General features: G+C 43.8%; 1 protein-coding gene across 2 annotated transcripts in view; it reads right to left on the bottom strand.

Moving 5' to 3' along the window:
• Window positions 1–17,818, bottom strand: part of LOC126416730 (ras-related and estrogen-regulated growth inhibitor-like) — a 605,084-nt gene that overhangs the window by 38,757 nt on the left and 548,509 nt on the right. The gene's annotated exons all lie outside the window — the stretch shown is intronic.

The raw sequence follows: 17,818 nt of genomic DNA, 5'->3' as shown, positions 1-17,818 counted from the left end.
TTAACCTAACCTCCTTGGTCCGTGTAGCATGCGAGAGATTGGCCAGGATATTGTCAGTACTGCCCACAGACAGCACTATATTTCCAAGAACTGCAACATGCTTCAAAACTTTTTATGTTCTTAACATTCTTGTGGAACCTCTCAATCTCACTCCTACACGATCAATATTATTGAGTATCCGGGAAATATTTTCAATATCATTGACTGCCTTGGAGCCACTTCTGTCAACCACTGCGATTTTTACCCCCACACACTTCCATCCATTAAAAAAAATGACGATTCCTCGGATCAGGAAGTCTCGTTAACAGCTGATCCCTTCTTTTAGTGAAGTTGTGCCGTAAATTTCTTTTTTGCTATACTCGATATGTATCTTCTCGTTATGTTAGTCTGCAGGGTTTCGGGGCCGCTGTCGCTAAAGTTAAAATCTTCTGGGTTGTTAGGCTCTGTCATATTTCTTCAAACAATGGACGATTTGATCCCTCGACTGTGATCATCTTCAGGATCTTGTGGTAGCTACAGTGGACACCACAAGACCCTGAAGAAGATCCCAGCAGAGGAGTCGAAAGGTACACTGTTTGACGAAATATGACGTGGCCTAACAATCTAAATGATCTTAATTTTAGTCTCCTCATTAGTTATTCGATGTACTCATTCAATTTTGAGCTTTCTTCTCTAAAATCACATTGAAAAAAGGTGTTCTTTTTTGTGTGAACCGTTTACTGTCCACGTTCCCCTTCAAGCATAACTGCTATTGTCCCGTAACAAGCGATTCGGAAGTTCAGCGCATAAAACTTTCAGCTACTCGCCAATCGCATAACCGAAGCGTTTATCTCTGCCTTCATATAATAGAACAATCCCAACATCTATCAAAGGGGGCGACCAAATCACACCACGCTTAGAAAAGTTTATAAAGGCGTAAAATAAAGAAGTTTAGGATTTTGCGTCCTGCTGATGACGAATATTGAGGGGCGGGAAAGGAAGAGACAATGCCACTTCAACGAAATCATTCTGGAATTCGCTTTAAGCGACTTTTGGAAGTCATGAGAACGTGTATTTTATCACATCAACAAAATATCCTATGCTGAAATATGCGACCGTATCTGCACTAAATGGTAAAAAAATTGTCTTGATAGCCAATATAACTTGATTTATCGTCACGTTAGGCATTTAGGGAGAACCTCATCATCAGGTATGTGGCGTGAAATATAAAACATAAGACAGTATGTCAAAAGGAGTACTTTATAAGAATGTACTAACAGCGGAGAACATTCCTACGCGACACACAGTATCTCGATGCTTATTACTCCGAACTGCCATCAGTGTGGCAATTTGACAATGTCCAAGGAAAGCAATTTCAGCATTAGGGAACGGTAATCAAAGTAATGCCTACGACACCAGCCATAATCGGTGTATTACAACACATTAAAAATTGCCATGTAATTTAATTTCATACATAAAGAAAATAATTGTTAACGAAAACGTGCGACATTTGTACCAACAAGGCAGCAGCATGAGCGCTCCAAGCTGGGGAATTCAACAAATGAAAGTGCAACACATGGAAATGGCTCAATAAGCACATATAAAATTCAACCAAATTTTTAAAAACCATGCTACATGACAAAATTAAAGCTATAAAAACCCCAATAAACATAAATTTTTAAAAACACTGTAGAACACCACTGAGATGCCGCATACCCATTTGAAACGCAATGAAGTAGTATTTGTATGGGCAACTGGAGATCTGACAGTCACCTTCTTGAATACGAGTCCAATTTCTTACCATCGCACCGTCTCAATCTGTCCCAATCTTTGTGACTATTTACAAAGATTGCCGGCCGAGGTGGCCGAGCAGTTCTAGGCGCTACAGTCTGGAACCGCGGGACCGCACGGTCGCAGGTTCGAAACCTGCCTCGGGCATGGATGTGTGTGATCTCCTTATGTTAGTTAAGGTTAAGTAGTTCTAAGTTCTAGGGGACTGATGACCTCAGAAGTTAAGTGTCATAGTGCTCAGAGCCATTTGAATCATTTTTGAATTTACAAAGATTGTTGCTTATAGTCGCAATTATACGTGTTTTTAAGAAATACGTTGCGCAAGAAAGGGAAGCAAGACTTCAGAAAAATGAAGGCAGGTTCATAACAACTGTCGAACTACAAAAACCGTTTTATAATGTATAATGATTAAAATTTTCGAAAAAAATTTGGAAATTTGTGGTAAGATCTTATGGGACCAAACTGCAGAGGTCATCGGTCCCTAAGCTTACACACTACTTAATCTAACTTAAACTGACTTACGCTAAGGACAACACATACATCCATGCCTGAGAGAGGACTCGAACCTCCGACGGGAGGAGTCGGGCGAACCGTGACAGGTCGCCCTAGACGGCACGGCTACCCCGCGCGGCAAAGTTTTCGAAATTCATAGGAGTATAGGTGTAAGCTATCAGGAATGATGAGTAAAAGACTATCTGTACAAGAACCAAAAGGGGCAAAAAGAATGGAAGAAATAAAACGATGTGCTCACAGTAGAAGGGATATAGACCAGAGATGTATGTAGTACTGAAGACACAGTGGCATAAATAAAAGAACTTAGGGTGAAAGCATATCAGTGATATGTTTCACTAATGACACACCTACGCTCAGGAAACGCAAGCGAGAAGTGTAGGACATGTTGAAAGAAATGAACAATCTTAGTGTGCACACACCATGGACTGAGAGTAAACAGAAGAAAAACGAAACTGGTGAGACATGAGATGAGCGATAAACGTAATATCAAACCTGTGGACCAGGAGTTAGAGGGAGTGAAGTAATTCTGTTACTTTGGTAGCAAAATAACAAATGGCGGCGAAGTGAGGAGAACACGAAAAGCAGCCTAGAAATAGCAAAGAGGGCATTCCTGGACAAAAGAAATGTACAGCTCCCAAACATCGACCTTCATTTGAGACATAATTTTTTAAAGATGTTCCTTTGTATCACAGCATTGTACAGTAGTCAATCACAGACTGGGATAATAGAAAAAAAAAGAAGATCGAAGCGTTTGATATGTGGTGCTATAGTAGGTAGCTGAAAATTAGGTGAACTGATAATATAAGAAATGAGGAGGTTATTCGCAGAATCGATCAACGTTTGTTCGCCATCACTCGCTCTACAGGGGCGCGGAAACGCGTGGCCGGCAGTTGTCTCAGATTTTTATCCCCATTTTTATATCCTCTATGTCTGACACAATTCGCACTAACAAATCTCTATTTGCAGTGCGAATTGTGTCAGACATAGGGGTTATAAAAATGAAAAAGCTGGCATACTGTGCTTAATTTCATTCCATAATGTCACATGGAATTATTTTTTTGGGTAATTCATCAAGCCAAGCTAAAGTTTTTCGGGCACAGAAACGTGCAATAAGAGTTATATGTGGTGTGAACTCAAGAACATCCTGCAGAAGCCTGATTGGGGAGCTAGGGATGCTCGCTACTGCTTTCCAATATATTTATTCCTTAATGAAAATGGTTCAAACGGCTCTGAGCACTATGGGACTTAACATCTGAGGTCATCAGTTACCTAGAACTCAGGACTACTTAAAACTAACTAACCTAAGGGCATCACACACGTCCATGCCCGAGGCAGGATTCGAACCTGCGACCGTTGCGGTCACGCGGTTCCAGACTGAAGCGCCTAGAACCGCTCGCCCACACCGGTCGGCCCTTAATGAAATTTGACATTAAAAATATATCAATTTTTTCAAACCAACAGCTCAATTCATGGAATCAATACTAGAAGTAAGAATAATCTTCAGAGGGATTTAAAGTCAATTACTCTTGTACAAAAAGGTGTGCATATTTCAGGAACACACATTTTCAATAGTTTGCCAGCAGCCATAAAAAGGTTAACAATCAATGAAATTCAGTTTAAGAGAAGACTAAAGGATTTATTGGTGGCCAACTCCTTCTATTCCATTGATGAATTTCTCAGTAGAACCAACTGATATATATATGCTTATTACCTTATAATTAAAAAAGACATTTTTTTATTTTAAATTCAGTGCATTAATGCGATCTTTTTAAATGAGTGTTTGTAAAATGATACATTCACGTAGTGTTCATTAAAAACAGAAAACGATCATTCCACTTGGGACCTGTGTGAGGTACATTAGCTTATTTGTTTCAGTTGTAAATATTTGTCGTGTATTATTGTTTTTCTGATATGTTCTACATCCTGGAGGACCTCCTCACTACGGATCAATTTTGGATGAAAGTAAATCTAATCTAATCTAAACCTCATTCGCCACCGCGAGGGCAAGCTTTCGTTGCGTGCGGGGCAACAGGTGAGTTGTCGGCTCTCCCATGCGGCTGAGGAAACTTGGGCTCCATACAGCTTCGTCCCAACGTAGCGGCACTAAATGACCTGGCAAGCGTTAGAATTTCATTGTAGCTGTTGACTTTCCGAGTTTGAAATAGGGAAAGTGTTGCTGTATACCTGAGACTGACCATGACCATTTAGAACGAAAGTTAATGAGATAATCGAGTACTGAATGTTATTGAAGGCCGCTGTAGAGCTTTAAATTTGTCTGAATAAATAACTGATGAAATAATGCTCACATTCAGTCTGTAGCTTAAGTCGGACGGACCATGGGAGACATTTTGGACAGAACAGATGGATCAGATCTACGGTAAGGAACGTGACAACTGATTATAAGACGATCGCTGTGGCCGAGCGATTCTAGGCGCTTCAGTCCAGAACCGCGCTGCCGCTACGGTCGCAGGTTCGAATCCTGCTCCGGGCATGGATGTGTGTTACTTTCTCAGGTTAGTTTTAAGGGGGTAGGACGTCAAACGGACTGACTTGGAGCAGGAGAGGCACCACAGGACATTTTAATTTCCACTGTCTATACTTTTACAAGTAAATTCATAAAAATTTGTCAGCATGACCAGGAAAGATTCAGGATTCACACTCGTAGCAGCGGAAGTTCAAAAACATAACAAAACAATTTTTTTTACATATGAAATTTCATCTTTTTTCCACCTACTATTGGCTGCATTTGTTGCTACAGGTACACTTTTCTTCATAAGTACGAGAGACTGTTCGATGAATTTTACACAGCATACAAACCATACTTACAGGTGTCTGAAATTGTAGAATCTATTTAATTTATGAAGAAATGAATGAGCTGTTACGTTTTAAACTTTACGTTTAGAAAAAAATCAAATTTTGTAGTTAATTTTCTCAATTTTTAGCACAGTTTTTAATAGATTTGGAAGATTCTAGAGTTTCATACACCTGTAAGTATGGTTTGAATGCTGTGCAAAATTCATCAAGGAATCTCTCTTACTTGTGAAGAGAAATGTACTTATAGCAACAAATGCAGCCAACAGTAAGTGGAAAAATGATGAAATTTCATATCTAAAAAAATTATTTTGTTATGTTTTTGCACTTCCATTGCTATGAGTGTGAATCCTGAATCCTTCCTGGTCATGCTGACAAAGTTTTATAAATTTATTTGTAAAAGTATAGACAACAGAAAGTAAAATGTCCTGTGGTGCCTCTCCTGCTCCAAGTCGGCCCGTTTGACGTCGCACCCCCCTTAAGTAGTTCTAAGTATAGGGGACTGATGACCTCAGATGTTAAGTCCCATAGTGGTTAGTGCCATTTGCACCATTTGAACTGATTATAGTCGTCAACTTCTTTCATAATTAACAAAATCCAGCTGTACTGTAGGCTCTCGTGATCAAATTGCGCAAAAGGAATAATGGGACTCGGTACAGGTGATAGTGTGAACTGCACTGACACGAAGATTAAGGAACCACAAGGATACTTATCGCGCATGCGCACACTGCAAATTCGCAGCCTCTGCCCTAGTGAACGAGCGCGTGGACGCGGTCAGCGCCCACCCGACTGTGTCATTAGACGAGAAAGCACTGGTCGTCTTCGGCAACTAAGCGATATCTCTCTCTCTCTCTCTCTCTCTTTAGTACACCCCTGCCGTATGGAGACCACTCAGGTGGGCCACGGCCAGCCGCCTGCGGGGCTCCTGGAGAAGCGCTCCAGCGGCCACTGTGTCCAGGCGTCTCGCGTCTCGCGAGAGCTGCCGCAGCCTGCCGCAGCCTGCTCCTGCGCAGGAGACAGATCGCGGGCGTGGCCAGACCCAGACGCCAGCCGCCAGCCGAGCCGCCTTAATGGAGACTATTTGTAACGCCACCCCACACAATGCGGCCGACGCTCCTCCGGATACGAGCCGTGTGGGCGTCGCGGCGCTCGTTAATCCGCGTCACACCCGGAGAGCCGACTTTTAGAGTAAACATCTCACAGCCGTCACGCGCGGACGCACTCGCCGTATTAGCATATTTCCACTTTCTCCGCAGGCGTAATGCGGTGAGAGTGATGCTCGTCCCGAACGCACCGTAAGTGCATTGTCAAACTGAAGGGACTCCTGCTTCCGAGATATCCTCTTCCCTGGACGGGGAACATTTCGTCATCCGTGACGCCTCCAGCGTACGTCCTTCCTTGATGAGCCAAAGAGCAGAGCAAGGTATTCTTACTTCGCGCTAGAGCTTAGGAATAAATAACCGTGTGACAGACGCAGTGCAGTAATTCTGCTTCCTCGGAACTGATAACTTGCGACGCGTCAATTATGGAAACTACAGTAGTGAAAACAGCATTCCTCGCCAAAATAATAATCTACTAGTGTCAAACATAGGCCTCAATACGAGAAACAAATTTCCGAGAATGTAAGTTTGGAGCACAGCTTTGTGTGAAGGTGAATCGTGGAGAGTGGGATAAACGGAAAAGAAAAGATTCGATGCCTATGATATGTACTGATACAGAAAGGTGAAAATTACAAGGGCTATTAAAGTAAGAAATGAAAAGAAACTTCCTGGCAGTTTAAAACTGTGTGCCGGACCGAAACTCGAACTAAGGACCTTTGCCTTTCGCGGGCAAGTGCTCTGCCAACTGAGCTACCCAAGCACGACTCACGCCCCGTCCCCACGGCTTTACTTCTGCCAGTACCAGTAAAGCTGTGGGGACGGGGCGTGAGTCGTGCTTGGGTAGCTCAGTTGGCAGAGCACTTGCCCGCGAAAGGCAAAGGTCCAGAGTTCGAGTTTCAGTCCGGCACACAGTTTTAAACTGCCAGGAAGTTTCATATCATCGCACACTCCTCTGCAGAGTGAAAATCTCATTCTGGAAGAATGAAAGGAAAGGAATACGATAACAAATATCCGTTTTGGGACCAACACTGTTTATGGACCCAACGATTCACAATGATTTGCAAATTAGAACTGTATCTCAGAAGAGATCCGCGCCATACGAGACAGCTTTTACACCCAACTTCAAAAAAATGTTCAAATGTTTGTGAAATTTTATGGGACTTAACTGCTAAGGTCATCAGTCCCTTAGCTTACACACTACGTAACTTAAATTATCCCAAGGACAAACACACGCACCCATGCCCGAGGGAGGACTCGAACCTCCACCGGGACCAACCGCACAGTCCATCACTGCAGCGCCTAGACCGCTCGGCTAATTCCGCGCAGCTACACCCAACTTCGTTACTCAAGCAACACACTCCTTTGTCAGTTATCCATGTGTGACATCAATGGCTGGCACAGACATAAACGTGCTAAACTGGACCTGTTACCAGTTGTTAATACAAAATGAGGCTGACATACAAAAGTCATAAATATTCTACAGAGCGCGGCGCCGCAGTGGTTGGCACACGAATCGCATTCCGGTGGACTATGGTTCAAATCACGTCCGACGTTAAGATTTAGGTTTTCCGTGATTTTCCTACATCGCTCCAGGCAAATTTCGGGACGGTTAATTTTAAAGGGCGTAGATGGTGTTCTTACCCATCGTTGAAACATTCCGAACTTGTGCTCCGTCTTTAATGACCTCAATGTCGATGGAACTTTAAACCCCAATCTTCCTTCCCTCATAATCATTGTTCTTACATAATGATGTGTGTTACACACATCGCTATAAACAATTTTTTGTAATGTTGTAATTGTAATGCTGTAAATTGTAACTAATGCCTTGTTCTTTTTATAATAACGATGTATGTTGTCCAATACTTATACATAAGGACTCTTATAAGCCTACCGTTATTTACCGTTTACTTCAGACCTTCTTTTTGTAGCAGAAAACTTGAATCCATGATATACATGTATACTCAGCTTTACCTTGTCATGTCTCCGCCGGCCGGAGTGGCCGAGCGGTTCTAGGCGCTACAGTCTGGAACCGTGCGACAGCTACGGTCGCAGGTTCCTGCCTCGGGCATGGATGTGTGTGATGTATTTAGGTTAGTTAGGTTTAAGTAGTTCTAATTTCTAGGGGACTGATGACCTCAGCAGATAAGTCACATAGTGCTCACAGCCGTTTGACCCATTTGTCATGTCTCCATGGTGAATGTTTTGCCTCATTATTGTCGTGTAGTGCTGGTTATACGAAATGTTACATAATTGGGTGTAAGGACTCTATGGTCGAAAGCCTACAAAATAAATAAAAATGCATTTGTTGAAAATACTGATTAGAAAAAAGGACGGGGCATGATGGGACGTGAGACAGGACATGAGCAAATAACTTTCACGGAACCACAGGGAGATGTTGAGGACAAATACTGTAGAGAAAGAGAAAGACCGGGTGTAAGCTACTCTGACTCTGACACAAAAGAGTAAATGGTGAGAAACCACGGCAGCAGATAATCGACGGGTTTCCAGGGTAGTGCTTTGCAAATATCAAAAGCCCTGGAGTCTGAGGGTCCACTCTCCTCCTAAGATTAGATACCACTGTTCAATATGGCTGATGGTGTTACATCACAGCTAGCTAATCCGGCATTTCTGAGTCCTGTTTCTCCCAGAACGCACTGAAATATTACAATTAAGGTGAGTCATTATAGGTTTATAAGAGAAATCCTAGGCTTCTCACTTCGTCCACTGCCGAGCAAGAAACGCAGATGTTTTACAATATCAATGACATTACACTAATAAAATCTAGTGCTCTGTACTGGATAGATAATGTTCAAAATAAACGAAAATAACACTGGGTGCGCTCCAAGGAAGCATAACAGGAACTCCAATGTTATAGGTGTACATAAGCAATATTTCAGATGGGTCAGTATCGCTTTCAGTGTATTCGCTGATGACGCTAATGTCTACAGGGAAACACTGGCATTTAACAACAATCAGAAAATTGAGGAAGACTTTAACAGAACTCCCACTTGCTGCAATAAATGTCATGTATCTTTAAATTCAAATAAACGCAATAAATGCATACAGCTAATTAATAAGGGTTCGATTAAAAGGTTAAGGACGAACGTCTGCAGCTTGACGCAATCTTACAGGTATTTTGAGGTACTGCTAAGACGTGAAACCAGGGCGGGCAAAATATAAGTGGCCCTGGAAAATATTTAATGTACCTTGAGATAGGCAACCAACTTACTTCATCAGCAACTGGAGCAGACGATGTAAGTTTGGTTATCAATTTCAAGGTGCCCAAAATATTTTCTTGGCAGAATGGAAACCTATTTCTTGGAAGAGCTTTCGAGGAGTGCCACTGATATGTAAAATAAATCACATACCAAGCCTCAGAGTGACCAGTTCTACAGCGTTGCCCCAGTATTTTGAGTTCGTATCAAGTACTCATGACTACAGACATCGAATGGATCCAGAGACGCGCAGCTAGGATCGTAACAGATCGATACAGCGCACAAAAAATGCTCCCAGTACATTTCTTTGAGTCAGCAGTCTTTTCACTGGATTGATGAGGCCTACCACGAATTCTTCTCCTGTGTCAGCCTCTTGATCTCCCCCCCTTAAGTGTTTTCCGTATGTTCCTTTGGTCACCGATTCTGAGGTGAATCTCCGCCTTCCTTATGTTATCACTACATCTTATTTTCAAAATTCTTCTGTAGCAGGGCACCTCAAACGCTTCGATTATCTTCACTTCTGGTTTTGTTACAGTCCATGATTCACTCCCATGCTATGTTGAGCTCCAAAAGTAAATTCTTAGAAATTTTTTCCTTAAATTAAATGCTATGTTTGACACTAGTTGACATTATCTTAGCCAGGAATGCGCTCTTTGCCTATGCTGGTCTGCTGTTCATGTTCTCCCTGCTTCGTCCGTCATGGATCATTTTGAAACTTCCTGGCAGATTAAAACTGACTCGAACATGGGACGTTTGGCGTTCGTGCGCAAGTTCAAATGGCTCTAAAAATGGTTCAACTGGCTCTGAGCACTATGGGACTTAACATCTGAGGTCATTAGTCCCCTGTCCGCCCCCGGTAGCTGAGTGTTCAGCGCGACAAGATGTAAATCTTAAGGGCCCGGGTTCGATTCCCGGCTGGATCGGAGATTTTCTCCGCTCAGGGACTTGGTATTATGTTGTCCTAATTAATATCATTTCATCTCCATCGACGCGCAAGTCGTCGAAGTGGCGTCAGATCTAAAGACTTGCACCCGGCGAACGGTCTACCAGACGGGAGGCCCTAGTCACACGACATTTGCGTTAGTCCCCTACACTCAGAACTACTAAACCTAACGACATCGCAGACATCCATGCCCGAGGCAGGATTCGAACCTGCGACCGTAGCAGCAGTGCGGTTCCGGACCGAAGCGCCTAGAACCGCTCGGCCATAGCGGCCGGCCGTGCGCAAGTGCTCTACCGACTGAGGTACCCAAGCACGACTCACGATCCGTCCTCATAGCTGTACTTTCGCCAGTAGTTCACCTCCCACCTTCCAAATGGGTCGTGCTTTGGTAGCACCACTTGCGCACGAACGCCAAAGGTCCCGAGTTCGAGTCTCGATCCGACTCACAGTTTTAATCTTCCAGGAAGTTTCAAATCAGCGCACAATTTGCTGCAGAGCGTAAATTTCATTATGAGTTATTTTGATTCCAAGGTAGCAGAATTTTTTTAAATTCCTCCATTTTCTGATCACCAATTTTGATGTTGAGTTCCTCGCTATTCTCATTTCAGCTACATCTCATTGCTTTAGTCTCTCTCTTGTGTACTCTTCGGTTTCTTTTCCATTCTAAGTGGATATCCTCAAACGAAAGACGACGTGGTTTTCACGCAACCCCGTTCTCTTTGTTTAGAGTATAGTAGAGGAAAGATTGTTCTACCATTCTCCTCTTGCATAGAGATCATAATACGAGAGAAAGATTAGAGTTCATACTGAGACTTATAAATAGTATTTTTTTCCTTCATTCAGTCCAAGGACAGGTCAGAAAAGAAAACTGCTAATATTTGTATGAAATACTCCGCGCTATGCACTGTACAGTTGTTTGCGCAGTTTATATGCAGGTGAACATGTAGATCTGTGCGAAATACTTACTCCTGCGCCTCGTGAGCAACTAAAGTGTGAAAGCCTGTCATTATCAGTATTTGAAGTTCTCTCGTGTGACCTCAACCGTACACAGTGAAAGAAAGAGCTGTAGACAGACGAATCATCGACCTCGTAACGGTGACGTCCGGATGATGGACCGCATCGTTGCGTACTATCTGATGCCTAATCCACGACGCACCCGCATTCCGTTTCGCCTGTGCCCCTACTGGCGATTAAAATACCTGGGGGTCGGCTTTAATAGCCGCTAATGAAAAACAACGAAAAGCCGCGTTGTCCAGAGAAAGTGGACCAGAGGCGCTCGCAAGGCCACCGACACCTTATTCAAATGCTGGAACCATAATCGCTCAGAGCTGTCAAATTTCTAATGGAAAACTCGTTTCCTAGCGTATATGAACGCGTCAAGTAGCAGGATATATGGGCGAGTTTCGGGCACATGATCATCTCGAGATACTTAAGGAAAATTATTGGACGTAAGTTCAAATATCCAGGATTATTTAGGAACCGCAAGGGACAGAGCGAACATTATAACAACGAAGTAAATTAAAGTGGCAGTAAATTCCCTTCTTAAAGATAGAAACGCAAAGAACTGGTAGCTGTTGCACCTGAATAATGGGGACATTTATCGCCTCGTTGATGAAAAACGTCCAAACATAGTTTCACTACTCACGATTTATACGGCGAAACTGGCACTAATAAAGACGCCAAATTAATGTAATGCACTTTCCTGTTGGCGATACTCTGTTGCGGTATCAGATTCCAGTTACAAGTGAGTAATAATTATTAATGTGCGAAACTTCAGGACGAAAAAAAATATTTGCATGATGAGTCATGCTAAGTAATGTAGTTCGATGGGACATGAACCATACATTGAAAGAACTGCTGCAATGTAGTACAGAAGGCAACTGAAAGAAATACGCAATGAGGCGGACAGTTGTAGAATTTTGGAACACGTATTATGTTTAAGTATAATGACTTTTCTGGAGACTAGAAATCTACTCTGTAGGAATCAGCACGGGTTTCAAAAAAGACGATCGTGTAAAACCCAGCTCGCGCTATTCGTCCACGAGACCCAGAGGGCCATAGACACGGGTTCCCATGTAGATGCCGTGTTTCTTGACTTCCGCAAGGCGTTCGATACAGTTCCCCACAGTCGTTTAATGAACAAAGTAAGAGCATATGGACTATCAGACCAATTGTGTGATTGGATTGAAGAGTTCCTAGATAACAGAACGCAGCCTGTCGTTCTCAATGGAGAGAGGTCATCCTAAGTGAGAGTGATTTCAGGTGTGCCGCAGGGGAGTGTGGTGGGACCGTTGCTATTCACAATATACATAAATGACCTTGTGGATAACATCGGAAGTTCACTGAGGCTTTTTGCGGATTATGCTGTAGTATATCGAGAGGTTGTAACTATGGAAAATTGTACTGCAATGCAGGAGGATCTGCAACGAATTGACGCATGGTGCAGGGAATGGCAATTGAATCACAATGTAGACAAGTGTAATGTGCTGCGAATACATAGAAAGAAAGATCCTTTATCATTTAGCTACAATATAGCAGATCAGCTACTGGAAGCAGTTAATTGCATAAATTATCTGGGAGTACGCATTAGGAGTGATTTAAAATGGAATGATCATATAAAGTTGATCGTCGGTAAAGCAGATGCCAGACTGAGATTCACTGGAAGAATCCTAAGGAAATGCAATCCGAAAACAAAGGAAGTAAGTTACAGTACACTTGTTCGACCACTGCTTGAATATTGCTCACCAGTGTGGGATCCGTACCAGATAGGGCTGATAGAAGAGATAGAGAAGATCCAACGAAGAGCAGCGCGCTTCGTTACAGGATCCTTTAGTAATCGCGAAAGCGTTACGGAGATGATAGATAAACTTCCGTGGAAGACTCTGCAGGAGAGACGCTCAGTAGCTCGGTACCGGCTTTGTTGAAGTTTCGAGAATATACCTTCATCGAGGAGTCGGGCAGTATATTGCTCTCTCCTACGTATATCTCGCGAAGAGACCATGAATATAAAATCAGAGAGATTAGAGCCCACACAGGGGCATACCGACAATCTTTCTTTCCACGAACAATACGAGACTGGAATAGAAGGGAGAACCGATAGAGGTACTCAAAGTACCCTCCGCCATACACCGTCAGGTGGCTTGCGGAGTATGGATATGTAGATGTAGAGGGAACTTTCATTCACCGACAGTAACTACACTGAACTCACCACGATTTATGATGTTCCCCCAGACATTATAAAACGTGTGACACGGTTCTTAACAACGTGTGTGATCACCACGGATGGCAATGCATGCTCTGCAACGTGCCCGCGTGCATACCGCAACATCAGTAGGTACTTTTTTTTTTTTAAAGGCCGTTCCTTTCGTCCATCAGCGCCGTTAACAACACCTGCATTGCCATTGGTGCCTGGGGACGTGCTGCAATACGTCCCCCTAAAGCATCTTATGCGTCCTCAATGGGATTTAAATCACGGGAATGAGGTGGCCTGTCCATTCGCCGAATATCCTCTCGTTCCATGAGCTTCTTCACTTGCGCTGTTCGAAGCGGTCGTGCATTGTCATACAAAAAATGAAGTCGGGGTCGAATGCACCCTGGAAAGGCGCACTTGGGGTTGGTTGCTCCGAGGGCTGAGGTAGCGGTTGTCGAAATTAACAGTAAGGTCTTCAGTCCCTCGATCCAAGAGTGCTGCTGACCGAGCGGGGTAGCGCAGTGGTAAATATAAATGTCGTGTGACTAGTCGGGTAGACCGTTCGCCGGGCGCAAGTCTTTCGATTTGACACCACGTCGGCGGCTTGCGCATCGATGGGGACGAAATGATGATGATTAGGACAACACAACACCCAGTCCCTGAGCGGAGAAAATCTCCGACCCAGCCGGGAATCGAACCCGGCACATTAGGCCCGACATTCTGTCGCGCTGACCACTCAGCTACTGGGGGCGGACGGCGCAGGGGTTAGCACAAAGGAGGAACGGTTCCATCCCGTCTCCGGCCATCCTGATTTAGGTTTTCCGTGATTTCCCTAAATCGATTCAGGCAAATGCCGGGATGGTTCCTTTGAAAGGGCACAGCCTACTTCCTTCCCCGTCCTTCTCTAATCCGATGAGACCGATGACCTCGCAGTTTGGTCTCCTCCCCCCAAATCAACCTAACCCAACCCAAGAGTGCTGCGCCCAGAAGTAGCGATGTCTACCGAGAACGTGATCTGATCTAGTCAGGAACTTCATAACAGCGAAAGCGGAAAGGCTAAAAACGTAATGGATCGCTCTTGGTCTTGCGGCAGCCTTCTTCCTTCGCGCGCAAGGGGTCCCGGGTTCGATTCCCGGCGGGTCAGGGATTTTTCCTGCCTCGAGATGACTGGGTGTTGTTGTGTCGTCTTCATCATCATCATTCATCCCCATTACGGTCGGAGGAAGGCAATGGCAAACCACCTCCGCTACGACCTTGCCTTGTACGACAGTGCAGATCTCCCGCATCGTCCCCTATGCTCCTCAGAGTATGGGACCTCATCATCAATGATAAAACTGAGACAATCATGAAAGTAAGAAAGTGGGCGTGCTCGGGGCTCTGCATGCGACAAGCCATGTCCCACCGACGGCTGTCCTACGCCCAATTGTTTACAGTCAACAGCAAGCACTAGAATGGGAAATTGGGTGTGGTAGAAAAGAAGCAAACCGAAAAAAGAGTAAAAGAGGGATGAAAGAGTGGCCTGACCAGTGGGATGGGGTCGGGTATCCCCCAAAACCCAGCATGCAGCGGGAGACGCCCTAACCTCAACCACCATGCCCCTCCTGTGGTAGATTAAACCCTTGTAACTGAGCACCCGTGGTCTAGGGGTAGCGTGTTTGATTCATAATCAAAACGTTTTCGGTCCCGGGTTCGATCCCAGCCACTGCCTAAATTTTGATAAATAATCAGCATTGGCGGCCGAAGACTTCCGGCATAAGAAGTCAGCCTCATTCTGCCAACGGCCCTGTCAAAGAGGGCGGAGGAGCGGATAAAGGTTCAGGGCACTCTCTTGTCCTAGGGGTGGGAAATTGCCCCTAAAGGCGGAAGAATCAGCGATGATCAACGACATGAGGATGCAGAAGGCAATGGAAACTACTGCATTAAAGACACGTAACGTGTATCCACAGGACATGTGGCCTGTAATTGAAGAAGTGTCATGATGATCTCTCCACTGGCAAAAGATTCCGGAATAGTGCCCCATTCGGATCTCCGGGAGGGGACTGCCAAGGGGGAGGTTACCATGAGAAAAAGATTGAATAATCAACGAAAGGATAACATTCTACGAGTCGGGGCGTGGAATGTCAGAAGCTTGAACGTGGTAGGGAAACTAGAAAATCTGAAAAGGGAAATGCAAAGGCTCAATCTAGACATAGTAGGGGTCAGTGAAGTGAAACGGAAGGAAGACAAGGATTTCTGGTCAGATGAGTATCGGGTAATATCAACAGACGCAGAAAATGGTACAACAGGTGTAGGTTTCGTTATGAATAGGAAGGTAGGGCAGAGGGTGTGTTACTGTGAACAGTTCAATGACCGGGTTGTTCTAATCAGAATCGACAGCAGACCAACACCGACAACGATAGTTCAGGTATACATGCCGACGTCGCAAGCTGAAGATGAACAGATAGAGAAAGTGTATGAGGATATTGAAAGGGTAATGCAGTATGTAAAGGGGGACGAAAATCTAATAGTCATGGGCGACTGGAATGCAGTTGTAGGGGAAGGAGTAGAAGAAAAGGTTACAGGAGAATATGGGCTTGGGACAAGGTATGAAAGAGGAGAAAGACTAATTGAGTTCTGTAACAAGTTTCAGCTAGTAATAGCGAATACCCTGTTCAAGAATCACAAGAGGAGGAGGTGTACTTGGAAAAGGCCGGGAGATACGGGAAGATTTCAATTACATTACATCATGGTCAGACAGAGATTCCGAAATCAGATACTGGATTGTAAGGCGTTCCCAGGAGCAGATATAGACTCAGATCACAATATAGTAGTGATGAAGATTAGGCTGAAGTTCAAGACATTAGTCAGGAAGAATCAATACGCAAAGAAGTGGGATACGGAAGTACTAAGGAATGACGAGATACGTTTGAAGTTCTCTAATGCTATAGATACCGTAATAAGGAATAGCGCAGTAGGCAGTACAGTTGAAGAGGAATGGACATCTCTAAAAAGGGCCATCACAGAAGTTGGGAAGGAAAACATAGGTACAAAGAAGGTAGCTGCGAAGAAACCATGGGTAACAGAAGAAATACTTCAGTTGATTGATGAAAGGATGGAGTACAAACATGTTCCGGGAAAATCAGGAATACAGAAATACAAGTCGCTGAGGAATGAAATAAATAGGAAGTGCAGGGAAGCTAAGACGAAATGGCTGCAGGAAAAATGTGAAGACATCGAAAAAGATATGATTGTCGGAAGAACAGACTCAGCATACAGGAAAGTCAAAACAACCTTTGGTGACATTAAAAGCAACGGTGGTAACATTAAGAGTGCAACGGGAATTCCACTGTTAAATGCAGAGGAAAGAGCAGATAGGTGGAAAGAATACATTGAATGCCGCTATAAGGGTGAAGATTTGTCTGATGTAATAGAAGAAGAAACAGGAGTCGATTTAGAAGAGGTAGGGGATCCCGTATTACAATCGGAATTTAAAAGAGCTTTGGAGGACTTATGGTCAAATAAGGGAGAAGGGATAGGTAACATTCCATCAGAATTTCTAAAATCATTGGGGGAAGTGGCAACAAAACGACTATTCACGTTGGTGTGTAGAATATATGAGTCTGGCGACATACCATCTGACTTTCGGAAAAGCATAATCCACATAATTCCGAAGACGGCAAGAGCTGACAAGTGCGAGAATTATCGCACAATCAGCTTAACAGCTCATGCATCGAAGCTGCTTACAAGAATAATATACAAGAATAATATACAGAAGAATGGAAAAGAAAATTGAGAATGCGCTAGGTGACGATCAGTTTGGCTTTAGGAAAAGTAAAGGGACGAGAGAGGCAATTCTGACGTTACGGCTAATAATGGAAGCAAGGCTAAAGAAAAATCAAGACACTTTCATAGGATTTGTCGACCTGGAAAAAGCGTTCGACAATATAAAATGGTGCAAGCTGTTCGAGATTCTGAAAAAAGTAGGGGTAAGCTATAGGGAGAGACGGGTCATATACAATATGTACAACAACCAAGAGGGAATAATAAGAGTGGACGATCAAGAACGAAGTGCTCGTATTAAGGAGGGTGTAAGACAAGGCTGCAGCCTTTCGCCCCGACTCTTCAATCTGTACATCGAGGAAGCAATGATGGAAATAAAAGAAAGGTTCAGGAGTGGAATAAAAATACAAGGTGAAAGGATATCAATGATACGATTCGCTGATGACATTGCTATCCTGAGTGAAAGTGAAGAAGAATTAAATGATCTGCTGTACGGAATGAACAGTCTAATGAGTAC

The sequence above is a fragment of the Schistocerca serialis genome, chromosome 1, assembly GCF_023864345.2.
Source record: "Schistocerca serialis cubense isolate TAMUIC-IGC-003099 chromosome 1, iqSchSeri2.2, whole genome shotgun sequence".
NCBI classification, from domain to species: domain Eukaryota; kingdom Metazoa; phylum Arthropoda; class Insecta; order Orthoptera; family Acrididae; genus Schistocerca; species Schistocerca serialis.
This window is presented reverse-complemented; position numbering and strand designations above follow the sequence as displayed.